This window comes from Cherax quadricarinatus, chromosome 13 (genome assembly GCF_038502225.1).
Source record: "Cherax quadricarinatus isolate ZL_2023a chromosome 13, ASM3850222v1, whole genome shotgun sequence".
Taxonomy (NCBI): domain Eukaryota; kingdom Metazoa; phylum Arthropoda; class Malacostraca; order Decapoda; family Parastacidae; genus Cherax; species Cherax quadricarinatus.
Window position 1 is genome coordinate 52,592,865 of NC_091304.1, and position 5,965 is coordinate 52,598,829.

Below are 5,965 nucleotides of genomic sequence, written 5' to 3' on the forward strand. Positions count from 1 at the left end.
TCAAATGATCTTTAGTGACTTGGAGGTTGGTCACTGTCCTGACCTTCACTATAACACCATCATTGATAACCTAACTAATTCTGACTACCACCACTAGCTGGCACTACTACACCATCACTATCGGTACTACTTATGGTGGAGCGCTCAACCCATGGGGGCCATGCATAGGGAGTGATTTTCGTGTGCAAGTTTGGTACTAATGTCTCTAGGATTTTCTAAGTGTATATAATCATGCATCTCTCCCACCTGCGTTCTAGGGAGTAAAAGTTTAGGAACTTCAATCATTCCCAGTAACTGAGGTGTTTTATCGCAGTTGTGTGTGCCGTGAAGGTTCTCTGTTCATTTTTTAGGTCAGCAATTACACCTGTCTTGAAAGGTGCTGTTAACGAGCAACAATATTCCAGCCTTGAAGAATATCAATATTCCAGCGACTTGAAGAATATCAATAGACACTAGGCAACAAAGAATTAAAACAGAAAACAAATTACAGCAAAGACAAATGTGAGGAAAAAGTTTAATGTCTTACAAGCGAGAACTGAGACGGAGAAGAAATCATGATGGAAGATATGATAAAGAAAGTGATCACTTGTGGTGCGCCTTCAGCCTTGAAAATAGTCTCGTAAAGTAAAAGTTATTGGACAATCATTCTTGAGGAGCACAACCTCTCTCAAGGACACACACAGACACAGACATAAGACTCATACACAGACAAAACACAGACACAGAAGTGAATACATATATAGACATGTACATGAGCACATGGTTTAGAAAGACACGTAAGCAAACACTATGACATATTTATTAGAAAACGTTTCGGTCCTGGGACCTTGATCACTTCTAATATACAGAGGTAGAAAGGCATTATATATATAGGCGGAGAGTGAGGTGTGACGCACGTGACCTGAGGAATGTCATAAGAACATGAGAACATAAGAATGGAGGATCACTGTAGAAGGCCTACTGGCCCATGCGAGGCAGGTCCTTATCAAAACAACCTCTGCCTACGACGAGGACGGGTAGACGTTGAAATCATGTGACTCCTGTGCTGTTGGTAATGAACTCACAATTTACAAAGGTAATGAACTCACAATTTACAAAGGTAATGAACTCCAGGTAAGTCTGGTCACAATCATGACAAGTTACAAAGGTATTTACAGATTACAGAGGTACGTAATGGGTCCAGGGACTGGGCCCCCAAAGTTTTGATAGCCGAACTAGGTACAAAGGTAATGAGCTCACAAGTTACAAAGGTAATGAATTCTGTAGAATGGTTACTTACGTTTATACTTTGGCTACAATCATAAACAAATTATAGAGTGAGTTCATTGCCTCTGTAACTTGCTCAGCTATCAAAACTTTGGAGTCCAGTCCCTGGACCAATTATGTACCTCTGTAATCTTTTGACTACCGCCCACAGGATGGGTATGGGGTGTATAATAAACATATTAAACTAAAAAAACTCCTGTGCTGTTGGGTTGGTGGTGCTTAAGTATCATGTATGCCAACACCAACACCACCAGCACCACCAACCCAACAGCACAGGAGTCACATGATTTCAACGTCTACCCGTCCTCGTCGTAGGCAGAGGTTGTTTTGATAAGGACCTGCCTCGCATGGGCCAGTAGGCCTTCTACAGTGATCCTCCATTCTTATGTTCTCATGTTCTTATGACATTCCTCAGGTCACGTGCGTCACACCTCACTCTCCGCCTATATATATAATGCCTTTCTACCTCTGTATGTTAGAAGTGATCAAGGTCCCAGGACCGAAACGTTTTCTAATAAATATGTCATAGTGTTTGCTTACGTGTCTTTCTAAACCAACTTGTCGGTATTTATTACCAAGGTTTATACCACATGAGCACATACACGAACATAAACACAGATACATAAATGAACACAGAAATAAAAATATGGAAATGAACACAAACATAAGAACAGAAAATTTCACAATTACACAGATATAATCATGAACACAGACACAGACATGAACAAAAATACACACCTGGACACAAACACAGTATCATAAGCAAAAACAGAAAAAGTATGATTGGTGTTACGAATCGCTTCTAACTACAGCTGTAAATAACTAGTAGGAAAAATAGTTGTAAGCATAACCTTAATTTTTAAAGGGGTGGACCGGTAAGCTAGAGGAAGGAGTCTGTCCGATGACCAAAAGCTCCAGTGGCAGGTCATCATTTGATTAAGACCCACGAAAGGAAACATTTACCCTGTTTCTTGACAAATCTTACCTAGAGCAGTAACTCACGAAATCGTAAAGCAGTAGTCAAAACCTTTAGTAAGTTTATTCAGATATACACAAATACACAGGTTATCATACATAGCAGCGTATGTGTAGAGAACCTAGGATAACCCAAAAAAGCCAGACTTATTTCCATGGCATGAAGACAGCTTCTTTATCCAAAATTAAATGAATTAAGATTTCAAATTTACGTCTCATTACCGATATGACTCCAAACTAGACCATAATTCAGGAATTCTTGCAATAATTAAAATTAGATCAAGCACCAGAGTTGAATTCGTAGTTTTGATTTTTTTTATTAATTCCAGAGTTCTAATAACATTCAATAAATCCCTATGGGTCATGCATCGTTGTTCAGCTTCTCGAGCCATTTAGTCAGTAGGCACATAAAAAATAACTGCTTTTATTTCACAGTCAAAAGATTACAAAAACAGGAAAATTTACAGTTAAATTAGGTATAGTTTAGTTTAATATGTTTATTATACACCCCATACCCATCCTGTGGGCGGTAGTCAAAAGATTACAGAGGTACATAATTGGTCCAGGGACTGGACTCCAAAGTTTTGATAGCTGAGCAAGTTACAAAGGTAATGAACTAGATCTGGTCACAATCATGACCAAGTAACAAAGGTAATGAGCTCCAGGTAGAGCTGGTCACAATCATGACAAGTTTCAAAGGTAATGAATCATAAACACGTTAATACATGGTTACAATTATGAACAAATTACAGAGTAATGAGCAGTTAACAAACATTGTGGGGAATTCATCCATTTGCCCAACAACAGATGTCGCTAGGTGCCTGTCCTTCCTCGACAGGACAGCCAGATAGCCACTGCAAACAGCAGCAGGTTGCACCAGGAACTGCTGCTTGCAGGAGCACCATCGACCCTCCCCAAGAGGTCCATGAGGCCAGCGACTCCGCTAGCAGCCCGAGGGAGAGCCGCTCTGGGGACGTGTCCACTTCCTGGTGGACGCCAATTTGATTGAAGATTCCAGGCCCCCTGTAAAGGTGAAGGCACGGCAGCTGTAACTAATGTCTGCTGGGAGGGGCTGCAGTTGACAATAACTACTTCCACTGATCAGGTAGTTTCATAATGAAATGTTTCACAAACAATCACTGCACACTTTCACGGCGCTCATAACGGAGATAAAACACCTCAATTATTGGGAGCGCTTGAGGTTCCTAAACCTGTATTCCCTGGAACGCAGGAGGGAGAGATACATGATTATATACACCTGGAAAATCCTAGAGGGACTAGTACCGAACTTGCACACGAAAATCACTCACTACGAAAGCAAAAGACTTGGCAGACGATGCACCATCCCCCCAATGAAAAGCAGGGGTGTCACTAGCACGTTAAGAGACCATACAATAAGTGTCAGGGGCCCGAGACTGTTCAACTGCCTCCCAGCACACATAAGGGGGATTACCAACAGACCCCTGGCAGTCTTCAAGCTGGCACTGGACAAGCACCTAAAGTCAGTTCCGGATCAGCCGGGCTGTGGCTCGTACGTTGGTTTGCGTGCAGCCAGCAGCAACAGCCTGGTTGATCAGGCTCTGATCCACCAGGAGGCCTGGTCACAGACCGGACCGCGGGGGCGTTGACCCCCGGAACTCTCTCCAGGTAAACTCCAGGTAAACATGAGGGGAAATCATAATGCAAGACATACTAGAGTGTTCTATTAAACTCATGAGGAGCTGTAGCAACTGGAATTTTAGTCCAAGAATAAAACGAAACTATGCTATTAGTGTAACAAAAAGTAAATTACAGGCAACAAGCAAGGTGTACAAGAAAAGTCAGCTAAGAAATCAACTAGACTAAATAGGTCATCTGAAGTCAGCTTCAAATAACTGAGTTGGCTGAACTAAAAAACTGTCATCTATCTCAGAGGCTAGCCTGTACGTGAATGTCAAAATCTAGCATAAGTAAGTTTGTTTCAGGTATACACAAATACAGTTACATAGATTATCATACATAGCAGCATATGTGTCAAGAACCTAAGATAACCCTAAAAAGTCAGACAAAGTGACTTATTTCCAAGTGCATGACTCCGTGCCAAAAAGGCTTGCGGTGCAAGAATGTTACCATCCAGGGTGTACAGAAATCCATGTCTCAGAGGCTAAGGCCGATCACTCTTGGCAGTAAGACTACTTCCAGACATAGGTTAAAACTGAGAAGTCACGGGAAATTCATGACAGTACATTTCAACTGTTAGTTCACAGGGGAAATATGTCTTTATAGGATAGTGGTATTGAAACTTAGAGATCCTCTGGACCTGTACAAGACAATTGTTCCTAGAATCTTTGCTAGTTACTGTACACCAGCGTTCAAATTTGAAGCTCATTGGATGAGGCGTTCTTGTATTGTGAGAGAAACGAAAACGAAAAGCTGGAGGAAGAAAAATTCAGAAAAAATTATAAAATATTGTGGAAACCAGTTAAAAGTTTCCCCTCAGGGATACCTAATTATTAATGCTTGAAAATATTACACTAGAAGGGAAATGTGCCTGATCAAACTTGATCCTTGCAATATAAATGGCACGAGACAGGATGCTGAAATGAAAACCACTGGTAAATCAGACTTTTTTTTTTAACATGTGGGCCTAACTGGGACAGAAAAGAAAAGGAGAGGAAACCACTGAGATTATTAAGAAAAACAAAAACAACAGGCAAGCAGACCAGAGAGTACAACAGTAGGAGCAGAAGTCTAATCTCCAGTAGTGCGTCAAGAACTCCCTTAAGTACGTAAGTTCCCCCATCTTCTAATAATATGCTTATTTTCTACTATAATCTACCTTGTCCATAATTACTACCGCATTTGCTTTGTCTGTTTTATAAGATGAAGTCTAGGATCTTTCCTTAATTCATAGTATAACTTAACAAATATTTGAGGACAATTGTGTTGTAGAGGTCTGAGCAATGTACGGTATATACAGCTCTGTACCATTAGGCAAATGCAAGCACAAGACACGTTGAGAATCGTAGCAACCAGGCACAAAGGCAAGTCTGCCAAGGACGATTCATGAGTGTACAACACTGCTTCAAAACTTTGGTGGGCTTCCTTGTGATTGGCTAGGTACTTGTATATCAATGAGGCCCCAGCTCGTTAAACCTGGTTCATGATCAGGAGGCATGCCTATATGGGTTTGTGACATACACCAAATAAAATGTAACATACTCTTAGTATGCCACACCCCTACCCAAAAGGGCTTTAATAGCCATGACTAGGCATCCTTCTTGGGTAGTGTGCCAACATGGCATGAAATACTACTGGAACAACCTTTCGTCTCAACCATCCAACTCATTAGGTAGTGTTCAGCTCAAAGGAACTCTCAAGTCTGACACAACCTTAGAGTGAGACAGCAGACAGTACGACTATCATAGGTTCAAGATACATGCGGACAGAAGCAAGTGTCACCTCACTAGAAAAAACCTTATGGCCAGATTAACTCAAATTTTACTTTATGACCATTTGGAAAAAATGATCTTACTACCCAATTTGTCCCTAACACATCTTGCAACCTCTCCATAGTTGTAAGGCTGCATCCGTAATGCCCAATGCTTAAGACAAGTGTTCTTGCTCTTGTTCTTCATGAGCTAAGATACATCCGAGGATTGTGGTCACCGAAGATGGTGACCACATGTGATTAGCTGCTCAAGAACACATCGAAATGCTCCAGCACAAGTACCAGGGCCAGGGG